This window comes from Theropithecus gelada, chromosome 8 (genome assembly GCF_003255815.1).
Source record: "Theropithecus gelada isolate Dixy chromosome 8, Tgel_1.0, whole genome shotgun sequence".
NCBI classification, from domain to species: Eukaryota; Metazoa; Chordata; class Mammalia; order Primates; family Cercopithecidae; genus Theropithecus; species Theropithecus gelada.
This window is the reverse complement of record NC_037676.1, coordinates 56,137,541-56,149,788: the sequence shown is the minus strand read 5'-3', so window position 1 is coordinate 56,149,788 and position 12,248 is coordinate 56,137,541. Positions and strand designations below refer to the sequence as shown.

At 41.9% G+C, this 12,248-nt stretch overlaps 1 protein-coding gene and 1 non-coding gene across 6 annotated transcripts in view; both read right to left on the bottom strand.

Moving 5' to 3' along the window:
• RGS20 (regulator of G protein signaling 20) overlaps nt 1-12,248 on the bottom strand; it is a 108,194-nt gene that overhangs the window by 38,825 nt on the left and 57,121 nt on the right. The window lies entirely within an intron of this gene.
• Nucleotides 5,183-5,288, bottom strand: LOC112630811. Its single transcript, XR_003120950.1, has one exon. It is a non-coding gene; the product is annotated as a U6 spliceosomal RNA (small nuclear RNA).

Genomic DNA, 12,248 nt, shown 5'->3' with positions numbered 1-12,248 from the left:
CAGGAGATCGAGACCATCCTGGCGAACACAGTGAAACCCCGTCTCTACTAAGAAATACAAAAAATAGCCGGGCGAGATGGCGGGCGCCTGTAGTCCCAGCTACTCGGGAGGCTGAGGCCGGAGAATGGCATGAACCCGGGAGGCGGAGCTTGCAGTGAGCTGAGATCCGGCCACTGCACTCCAGCCTGGGCTACAGAGCGAGACTCCGTCTCAAAAAAAAAAAAAAAAAAAAAAAAGAAAAGACAATCCACAGATACAGACTGGGAAAAAATATTTGGAAGTCACATATCAGGTAAGAGACTTGTATCCAGGATATATAAAGAACTCTTACAACTTAAGAAAAAGGAGAGAAAGCCCAATTTAAAAGTGGAGAAAGGATTTGACTAGATATTTCAAATGGCCAATATACACATGAAAAGACGATTAACATCATCAGTCATTAGGGAAATAAAGTCTCTACCACAATGAAATATTATTTTATTCCTACTAGGATAGGTAGAATAAAAGTAGACAATTAGTGTTGGGATGTGAAGAAATTAGAATCCTCATATGCTACATGTGAGAATGTAAAATGGGCTAGCCACTTTGGAAAACAGTTTGACAGGTCCTCAAAATGTTAAACATGAAGCTTCCAAATGACCCAGCAATTCTACTCCTATATATGCCCAGAAAACTGAAAACACATGTCCACACAAAAACTTGTAAACAAATGCTGTTTGTTTATTGTTGTAAACATTATACATAATGGTCAAAAAGTGGAAAAACACAAATATCTATCAACTGATGAATGAACAAAACATGGTATGTCCGTACAAGGCAATATTTATTCAGCTATAAAAAGGAATGAAGTACTGGATCCTGCTACAACATGGATGAGCCTTGAAAATATGTTAAGTGAAGGCTGGGCACGGTGGCTCATGCCTGTAATCCCAGCACTTTGGGAAGCTGAGGCAGGTGGATCATTTAAGGTCAGGAGTTTGAGACCAGCCTGACCAGCACAGTGAAACCCCATCTCCACTAAAAATACAAAAAATTAGCTGGGTGTGGTGGTGGGCACCTGTAGGCCCAGCTACTCAGGAGGTCGAGGCAAGAGAATTGCTTGAACCCGGGAGGTGGAGGTTGTAGCAAGCTGAGATTGTGCCATTGTACTTCAGCCTGGACAACAACAGCAAAGCTCCGTCTCACAAAAAAAAAAAAAAAAAAGGAAAAAATATGTTAAGTGAATGAAGGCAGACACAAAAGGCTACATAATGTATGATTCCATTTATAAGAAATTTTCAGACTAGACAAATCCATAGAGACTGGAAGTAAATTAGTGGTTGCCAGGGGATGCGGTAAGGAGAATGAGGAGTGACTGCTAGTGGGTATGGGATTTCTTTTCAGAATTATGAAAATATTCAGGAGGCTGGGCACGGTGGCTCATGCCTGTAATCCCAGCACTTTGGGAGGCCGAGGCGGGTGGATCACGAGGTCAGGAGTTTGAGACCAGCCCGACCAACATGGTGAAACCCTGTCTTTACTAAAAATACAAAAATTAACTGGGTGTGGTGGTGCACACGTGTAATCCCAACTACTCAGGAGGCTGAGGCAGGAGAACTGCTTGAACCCAGAAGGCAGAGGTTGCAGTGAGCCAAAATTACGCTACTGCACTCCAGCCTGGGCGATAGAGCGAGATTCCATCTCAAAAAAAAAAAAAAAAAGAAAATATTCAGGAATTAGATAGCGGTGATTGTTGCTAATGACTACTAAAGGGTACAAGGTTTCTTTTGATGAAGATGTCCTAAAATTAGATTATGATGATGGCTGCACAACTCTGTAAGTATACTAAAAACTACTGATTGTGACTGACTGAGACAGAGTCAGCCTCTGTCACCCAGACTGGAGTGCAGTGGTGTGATCATAGCTCACTGCAGTCTCCAACTCCTGGGCTCAAGTGATCCTCCTGCCTTGGCTCCCAAAGTGCTGGGACAACGGGTATGAACCACTGTGCCTGGCCTGTGCTCTTTAAATGAGTAAACTTTATGGTATGTAAATTTTATCTTAATGCTGTTTAAAGGCAAAAGAGTAAGGGAGTGTAGAGTTACCAGTTTCAATGTACATTTAACAGGAGTTTAATATAAGGAAAATGGAGATAATGATGGGAAAATAACAGTTAAAAAGAAAGTAGGAGACTGGGCATGGTGACTCATGCTTGTAATCCCTGCACTTTGGGAGGCTGAGGCAGGCGGATCACCTGAGGTCAGGAGTTCCAGACCAGCCTGGCCAACATGGTGAAACCCTGTCTCTACTAAAAATACAAAAAATTACCTGGGTGTGGTGGCGTGTGCCTGTAATCCCAGCTATTCAGGAAGCTGAGGCAGGAGAATCACTTGAACCCGGGAGGCAGAGGTTACAATGAGCTGAGATCGCACCACTGCACTCCAGCCTGGGCAATAAGAGTGAAATTCCATCTCAAAAAACAAAAAGAAAAACAAAAAAACCCACAATCAAACAAAAAGAAAGTAGGTGTTCTGAGAATTTCTGGAATTGAAAAAAACACAAATCCTCACTGCTATAGACTGAATGTTTATGTCTACCACAAAATTCATTAATTGAAGCCCCAAGGTGATGATATTTGGAAGTGGGGTCCTAGGGAGTGATTAGGTCATGAGAATGGGGCCTTTATGAAAGGGATTCATGTCCTTATAAAAGAGACTTCACAGAGCTCTTTCCCTCTTTATCCACCCTGTGAGGGTGTGGTGAGAAGACAGTTTCTGGTTTCTGGCAACCAGGAAGCAGCCCTCACCAGACACCTATCCGCCAGTGCCTTGATCTTGGACTTCCCAGCCTCCAGAACTGTGAGAAACAAATTTGGTCATTTGAGCCACTCAGTCAGTGGAATTCTGTTATAGCAACATTAATTGACTAGACTCTGAGAAAGTCTCTCTCTTTACAAAGCAGGACAAATAAACAAAAATCCCCTACTAGAAACACCATGGTAAACTTTAAAACATCAGGAATTGACAGATAATTTAAGAAGCTACCAGAGAAAAAAGTTTCCTACAAAAGAATGATAATTAGGCCAACAACTACACTTCTCTTCAGCAACAACAGATCCCAGAAGAAAACAGATAATATCTTCCTCTGAGATAAGACTCAGCTTATCTCTCACAGACCGTTGCAAAAAAATTAACGCATATTTTACCAAGAAAAGTAGATCCCCAGGGGAAGTATGGAATACAAGAAACAATAGTAAATCTAGAATTCGATAAAATATGTCAGTAAATTTAATAAAGTACTGTCTGCAAAAATGGGTCTTAGGCTGGGTACAGTGGCTCATGCCTGTAATCCCAGCACTTTGGGAGGCTGAGGCAGACGGATCACTTGAGGTCAGGAGTTTGAGACCATCCTGGGCAACATGGTGAAACCTTGTCTCTATGCAAAATAAAAAATTAGCTGGACTTTGTGGTACATGCCTGTATTCCCAGCTCTTTAGGAGGTTGAGATGGGAGGATCACTTGAGCTCAGGAAGTAGAGACGGCAGTGAGCTGTGGTCATACCACCACAGTTAGCCTGGGCAACAGAGTGAGACCCCAGAAAAAAAAAAAGGAGCTTGAGTACTTGTGTACTTAAGTACTTGACTGAATGCAGGAATCTTTTGAAAGTGATTAGAAAAGTTAGATGAACATTATGTAGCCAGGAAGGGTTACTATAACAGGACACTAAATGGAATGTTTCCTGTCATATCAGGGTTTCCAAAGTCTCTGTCTCCAAAGGCAAGGACCGTGAGTGATGTGTGCCCACATATTCTAAAGAGAGCTTCTGACACTTCTGTGTAAAACTTAGTAGGAGAATTAATGGAAATCACATACTGATAACCTTGAGAATACTTTAGAGATAAAGAGATTTCACAGAAGGACATTTGTAGTAGAGAGTGCCCAGTAGCATGTCTGCTCCTTTCTCTCCCACCATCTATTGGAGACAGAAGAGATCCTGGGGGAGCAGGCCAGAAAAGACGACTTGAACCACAGTCCTCAGATGAGTATTTGCTCATAGACTCTTGGAAAGAAAATTATTCAAGTATATTTTACCGAGAAAAGTAGACCCCAAGGGTAAGTATAGAACACAAGAAACAATAGTGAATCCAGAATTCGATAAAATACGGTAAAATATATCAGTAAAAATGTCAGGTGGGGGGGGGTTCATGCCTATAACCACACCTACTTGAGAGGCTTGATTGAGGCCAGGAGTTTGAGACCAGCCTGGACAGCATAGCGAGACTCCAATTCCAAACACATTTTTAAAAAAGAAAGAAACTCAGGCACCAGCCCTGTCCTGGTCCTCAGATGATGCAGAAGACTCCTGGGGAGAACCTGGCAGAGTCTGAGAGGTACAGAGACTGCAGCTTCCCTCTGGACTGCCTGAGACTGAATGGGAAGGGCCGGTTGGAACAGCCAGGTCTAGGAAAAAGGGAAGCAACCAGCTGCGTGGATGGGTGAGTTTTTCCATGGGAGACATGGAAGCGGGCCAAGCTGGAATCTTCTTGAAGGATCCTGTGCAAAACTGTTGCACTGGGGAGGAGGACCCTAGGGCTGTATGACTGGTACCAAAGCTGAAGAGGTCAGGCAGGAGTGGGGAGATCCCTGTAGGGGGAAGACTGGTCTGAATTCCCACTGACCAACACCACCTCTGTCTTTAGCAGTGCTGCATCCATGGCAGCGGAGCTAGGAAATGACAGAAAGCAGAGAGGAACCGGAAGGGCTCTCCTCCTCTCCCCTGCCACGGTTGGTCTGCCCGACCTCTGGAGAAGCCAAAGCTGGGTGAGGGGAAACTGAAATGGAGGGCACTAAAGTTTGATTTCAAGGGGACCGACCTTTTTTTTGTTTTGTTTTTGAGACAGAGTCACGCTCCATTGCCCAGGCTGGACGTGCAGTGGCACGATCTCAGCTCACTACAACCTCCGCCTCCCAGGTTCAAGTGATTCTCCTGCCTCAGCCTCCCAAGTAGCTGGGATTACAGGTGTGCATCACCACACCCAGCTAATATTTGTATTTTTAGTAGAGACAGAGTTTCACCATGTTGGCCAGGCTAATTTCAAATTCCTGACCTCAGGTGATCCCTCCCAAAGTGCTGGAATTACAGGCATGAGCCACCGCGCCTGGCCGGGACTAAACATTAAAAAACAATTTGTTGCTTTTTTTTTCTTTTTATGGAATGCTTCACGAATTTGCACATCATCCTTGCGCAGGGGTCATGCTAATTTCTCTGTATTGTTCCAGTTTTAGTGTATGTGCTGCCGAAGTGAGCACTGAATTTTTTTAACGCCTGAAAATGAGACTGTTCTAATACGGACATTGACCTGAAAAACTCTAGAATCTGCAGGAGATAAGAGTTGAAGGGAGAGGAGGGGAAAACCGATACTGTTTGAATGTGGTGATAGGAGAAGAAATTCACTGCCTGTTTACACTCAGTTCAGTCCGGCTTGTTAAATTAGTGAACTACATAAAGAAACTAAGATTATCTCGTGCACAAGAATGGATAAGAGGTGATAGCAAATGTCACAAATTACAGTCTGGGGGCAAGGACATGAAGGGAGATCTGTAAAGGATAAGATCAAAAACAGGAAGAGAAAGAAGGAGAGAATAGGGGAATCCACAGTGGACCCAAAGTACCAAGGCTAAGAACCTAAAATTGGATTGGCATGAAAGAACTAAGAAGGGCCTGTAATCCCAGCTCCTTGGGAGGCCAAGGTGGGAGGATCACTTGAGGCCAGGAATTCAAGACCAGCCCAGGCAACATAGCAAGACTCCATCTCTACAAATATTTAAAAATTAGCCAGATGTGGTGGTGCATGCCTATAGTACTAGTTACTCAGTAGGCTGAGGCAGGAGGATCACTTGAGCCCAGGAGTTTGAGGCTGCAGTGAGCCATGACGGAGCCACTGTACTCCAGCCTGGGTGACAGAGCGGGATCCTGTTTCCAAAAAAAAAAGAAAAAAGAGAGAGAGAGAGGAAAAAAGAGAAAAGAAAAAGAAGGAAAAGGAAAAAAAGAGAAAGAAAAAGGAAAATATAGCTAAGGCCAGAAGTCACGATGCCAGAGCCCAGTGAGTGATCAAAGTAGCCACATCCACACACCTTTTATTAGAAACCTCAATTTCTATGTAAGAATAAACTTTAACATCTGGATTAGTTTTCTAGAGCTGCTGTAACAAATTACCACAAACCGGATGGCTTAAAATAACGGAAATTCATTCTTGCACAGTTCTGGAGGCTAAAAGTTCAAAACCAAACCGTCAGCAGGGCCAGACACCCGCCTCTGAAGTTTCTAGGGGAGGATTCTTCCTCGCCTCTTCTGGCAACCTCTGTGGCAACAGAAACCCAATCTCTGCCTTCTTTGCCACTTGCCCTTCTTCCCTCTATGTCTGCCTGGGTCTTTGAAGCTCTCCCTCCTTATAAGGTCACCAGTCGTTGGATTTCAGGCCCACCTTCATCCAGTTTGGCCTCATCTTCACTTGGTTAGCCAGATGTGGTGTATGCAAAGACCCTGTTTCCAAATAAGGTGAAATTCACAGGCATCACGGTTAGAACTTCAACATATATTCTGGGGGGGACACAATTCAACCCATAGCAATGTCTAATGTGGAGTGAGGAATAGGAGCTCCCGTGAAGCCACTTTAATGCTTCTGTCCAGAACTGTCAAATGCATTGGGTGACTGGGCACTTTAATCTGCAGCTGAGTTGACTAACTCAGCTGTGATAATTTATTAATACTTTTAGGCCGGGCATGGTGGCTTATGTCTGTAATCCCAGCACTTTGGGAGCCCGAGGCGGGTGGATCATCTGAGGTCAGGAGTTTGATACCAGCCTGACCAACATGGAGAAACCCCATCTCTACTAAAAATACAAAAATTAGCCAGGCGTGGTGGCAGGTGCCTGTAATCCCAGCTACTTGGGAGGCTGAGGCAGGAGAACTGCTTGAACCCTGGAGGCAGAAGTGGCAGTGAGCTGAGATGGCGCCACGGCACTCCAGCCTGGGAGACAAGAGCAAAACTCCGTCTCAAAAAAACAAACAAAAAATATATATATACATGTATACATATATATACTTTTTAAAGTCATGTTAAAATATGAGAATAGCACCTGCACATGATAAGAAAAACCATACAACACTGAAGGGTTTATAGTGACAGCTGTGTCCTAGAGGAAAGTGCCATCATTTGTTTTTCTGTATGCCTTTCCAGATATCTATACATAGGCATTTTTAAGAAAAAGGAAGCAGGGTATACCACTGTTCTGTGCCTCTCTTTCTTTACCTCACAAGGTAGCTTGAGGCTCTTTCCACATTAGCACATGTGGATCTACTGATGACACAGGTATGAATTAGGTTTTCTCCAACTTCTAACAGTCCCAACAGTTCAGTATCTGAGAAATGGCAAAGGCACAACCCAAATGCTTTGATTATATAGTAACGATTTGCTTGTACAGTGTTTGAGTATATCAAGATCATTTATTCAATAAATGCAAACAGATGTAGGAAAGGAGACAATCTATGGAGAATCTAACAACACGGTAAGGAGTTTTCTTATTCTTTCTCAGGTAGTATCAGCCCTCACTCCAAAGCGAAGCATAGGCAAAGGGCAGAACTTCTGTGCTTAGCAGACTAGGTGGTAAGAAAAGGTCTGTTGAGGCCGGGCACAGTGGCTCATGCCTATAATCCCAGCAGACGTTGGGAGGCCTAGGCGGGTGGATCACCTGAGGTCAGGAGTTCGATACCAGTCTGGCCAACATGGTGAAACCCCGTCTCTACTAAAAATACAAAAATTAGCTGGGTGTGGTGGCATGTGCCTGTAGTCCCAGCTACTTGGGAGGCTGAGGCAGGAGAATCACTTGAACCCAGGAGGTGGAGGTTGCAGTGAACTGAGTTTGCACCACTGCACTCCAGTCTGGGCAACAGAGCAAGACTCCACCTCAAAAAACAAGTATATCAATTGCAGTGCATTGAAACACATAAAATTGTGAAAAACTATGAATTCATAATGGTACTAAAAAAACACACTGACTACATTTAGACAGTGATAGGGAACAATTTTGAAAACTGATACATAAAGGGAAGGAATCAAGTTTTTATCCTACTTTTCCTATACAAATCATACTTCAGGGTAACCTAATAGTTGATACTTTTTTTTTTTTAAACATTTTACTCACTAATAAATGAAAAAATAATAGATGAAGAAACCACGTATACAAACACACACACGCACACTACATATATATATACACACACACACACACATACATACAAATAAAATCACCTATGAAAAAATGTTCAGTTTTATCAGAAGTAAATTTAGAAAAATATTGGTATTCTCAATGAAGTATCAGAATAGACAGACGAACAGTAGCTGGAAGCCAGTGGGATGAATTCATTTGAGAGAATGTAACTAATGAAAGATTTCAAAAATACTGAAGATGAAAATTGAAGCTAAATGTGATTCAAGAATAAATATTAAAATTTATGTGGCAGGAAATCATGTAAAACAAAGAGATGCAAATTAAAACCAGGTATCTTTTTTTGATATTTTTACCTATAAAATTGGCAAAAAAAAAAAAAAAAAAAAAATTCCAGATAATTGTATCCACTGTGAGGACTGGGGAAATTGGCTTAAATCTCAACTCCATTGTTGACTAGCTGCATGAGCCTGGGGAAGTTATTCCATCTCTTTGAGCCTTGGTTCCTTCATCAATAGAACTGGGATACTGAGTATCCTGGAGCTGAAGATTAAATGAGGCGATACCAGTGAAGCACTTCAATTGTGCTTGCAACACATAGCACTCAATAAGTGTTTGCTATGTGGTTATTCCTATGCATACAGTTTTGTGATTTATGTTCCTATTATGAATAGGATCTCCCTTCATTAATTTTCCTTTTTTTGGCCATCCTTGTCCAGTTTAAATATTCTTATTTTTCTGCCTTTTAAAACAAAGCTAGAAAATTTCCATCTTTTTATTTTTTTATTTTTTATTTTTATTTTTATTTTTTTTTGAGACGGAGTCTCGCGCTGTCGCCCAGACTGGAGTGCAGTGGCGCGATCTCGGCTCACTGCAAGCTCCGCCTCCCGGGTTCACGCCATTCTCCTGCCTCAGCCTCCTGAGTAGCTGGGACTACAGGCGCCCACCACCGCGCCCGGCTAATTTTCTGTATTTTTAGTAGAGACGGGGTTTCACTGTGGTCTCGATCTCCTGACCTTGTGATCCGCCCGCCTCGGCCTCCCAAAGTGCTGGGATTACAGGCGTGAGCCACCGCGCCCGGCCTCCATCTTTTTATTTTTATGTATTTTTTGAGACAGAGTCTCACTCCATCACCCAAGCTGGAGTACAGTGGCCCAATCTCGGCTCATTGCAACTTCCACCTCCCGGGTTCCAGCGATTCTCATGCCTCAGTCTCCCGAGTAGCTGGGATTACAGGCACACACCACCATGCCCAGCTAATTTTTTTTGTATTTTTAGTAGAGATGGAGTTTCACCATGTTATGTTGGCCAGGCTGGTCTTGAACTCCTGACCTTACGTGATCCGCCCCCCTCAGCCTCCCAAAGTGCTGGGATTACAGGCAATGAGCCACCGTGCCTGGCCAGGGCCTGATGCCTTTCTTAGGGACAAATCTCATAACACCTTTTTGATTTTTTCTATGTAGTTTAGGATCTTCTACTACCATATGACTCAATATTTTAAATTTAAATTTTTTCAGAAAAGTATCTATCTTAACTAAGATTTTCAAATACATTGGCATTAAACTTGTACCTGTTATTTGGTTTTTGTGTAAAAAAGTCTCGATCCGGTTATGCACCACAACTCATTTCTGATGGTTTGGGCTTTTCTATCCTCTTATCTGAATCAGATTTGCCAAAGGTTAGTCTGTAGTTCTGTTTTCCAAAGAATTGGCCTTAGGCTTTATGGATCAATTTTGCTTTCTGTTAACTGTAAATTTTATTAATTTCTGCTTTTATTTTCATTATTCTTTATCTACTTTTTAAAAAATTACTTTGTTTTCTCCTGGCCTCTCACACTAAAGTTTTAGTTCATTTACATTCAGTCAGTGCTGGTTTTTAATAAGCGGGTTTAAAAGTATAAATTTTTATCCAATTACTGCTTTGATCATATCCACTGAGTTTTGCTATATAGCACTATTTTTATTTCCAAATACCTCAGATCTAATTGCTGCTCAGATTTTTTATCCACAGCCTTTTAGAAGTTTATTTTTAATTTCTTGACTAGCCTGACTAATTTGTATGTGTCTTTACATTTTGATCAGAAAATGTGGCCTGTATGATTTTAACATTTTAAAATATATTATTACTTTGTAGATTGATTTGATAGTTTTGCCTTTTCCAAAATATCATACAAATTAAATCAGGTGGCATGCCATTGTTTGGAGTCTGGGCTTCTTTCACTTAGTGTAGTGCTTTTGAGATTCACCTGGTTGTGTGTGTCAGTAGTTCATTCTTGTTTATTGCTGAGCAGTACTCAACTATATGCTTATAACTGTTTATCCAGGCACCTACTGATGGACATTTGTGTTATTTCCTGTTTTGGGTGCTTATGAATAAAGCTTCTATAAACATTTGCGCAGAGATTTTTGTGCGGGTGTATGTTTTCATTTCTCTTGGGTAAATACTCACTGGGTCACATAGTAAGTGCATGTTTATTCGCTTTCTAAGAACATGCCAACTTGTCTTTCAAAGGAGCTGTATCTTTTTTCTATTCCCACCAGCAATGAATGAGAGTTTCAATTGTTCCACATCCTGGTCAGTAGATGAATTGTCAGATTTTTTCTTTCCCTGGCGATTTTAATAGGCATAAGTGGCAGCTCATAGTGAGTTTAATTTGCATTTCCCTCTTGACTGACAATGTTGAGCATCTTTTCATATATTATCCGCTATGTGTACCTCTTCTTTGGTGGAGGGTCTTGGTAATCTTTTTTGGCTCATAGCCTGAAGCAAGAGCCCCTCAAATACCAGCTTTGTGCTCTTGCTGGTACCAGGGCATCTGGACTTTTGCTGGCTACATGGCTTTCTTCATGTTCCTAATAATGCTTTGATTGATTCTGTTTTATGTAAAGGTATTTAACACATATGTGATGAATGATTAGAGAACTAATAATGTATCCCTCCGTGTTTCACCTCATGACTCAGTGTATCAGACCCTTTCTGTCTGATAACATACCTGGGAATTTAATAAAATGTATGAACCCAGCCCAGGAAGGCACTTATCCCTTCTCTCTTCAACTGTCTACTGGTCACCTTCATTTCCCCAGTCTCAGACACTCTAGAAACAAAGGACTCTAGAAGGAAAGAGAGAGAATACACACCCAGCAGACATTTTCCTTCCTCTAACTGCTGAGTGTCCATCACCTCTGTCCTTCCACATCAGTCAAAAGTTGTCAAAGACAAGTGTATCACACGCATTTAATCCATTCTCAGACATGGCTCATCATTATTCACATCACAATTCCTTCCCTCTGTATTGCTACTTTCTGTAATGTTACTTCTCTACCAGAAGCAAGAAACCTCCAATATCAAGTGCCATGACTATGACATCATTCTGCCATAGGAACATTAATATCCAAATTTTTAATATAAGTATGCATTTAAATATCTACCTGTACACTATTATAATAGCAACCTTTTGAAAAATAGCATAATGGGCTGGGTGTGGTGGCCCACAGCTGTAATCTCAGCACTTTGGGAGACCAAGGCCATGGGTGGATCACTTCAGCTTAGGAGTTTGAGACTAGCCTGGGCAATATAGGGAGACCCTGTCTGAACAACAACAACAAATTAGCCAGATATGGTGGCGCACACCTGTAGTCCCAGCTATTTGGGAGGCCGAGGCTGAAGGATTGCTGGAGCCTGGAAGGCAGAGGCTACAGTGAATTGAGATAACACCACTGCACTCCAGCCTGGGTGACAGAGCAAGACCCTGTCTCAAAAAAAAAAAAAAAAAAAAAGTATATGTGTGTGTATATGTATGTATAATGGATAATAGAGTACTCAGAATCAAATGGACCCAGTACCACCACTACCTCTATGACCACAGGCAGGTCACCCCAACTTCTCCGTGTCAAATCAGGAAAATAATAGTACCGGGCTTATGGGGTTGCTGGGAGGAATATATATGATAATTCATGTAAAATCCTCACATAGTGCCTGGAATTATTAAATGCTCAACAACTGTTACCAAGTATATTTTTAAAAGAATAACATGCCGTAAAT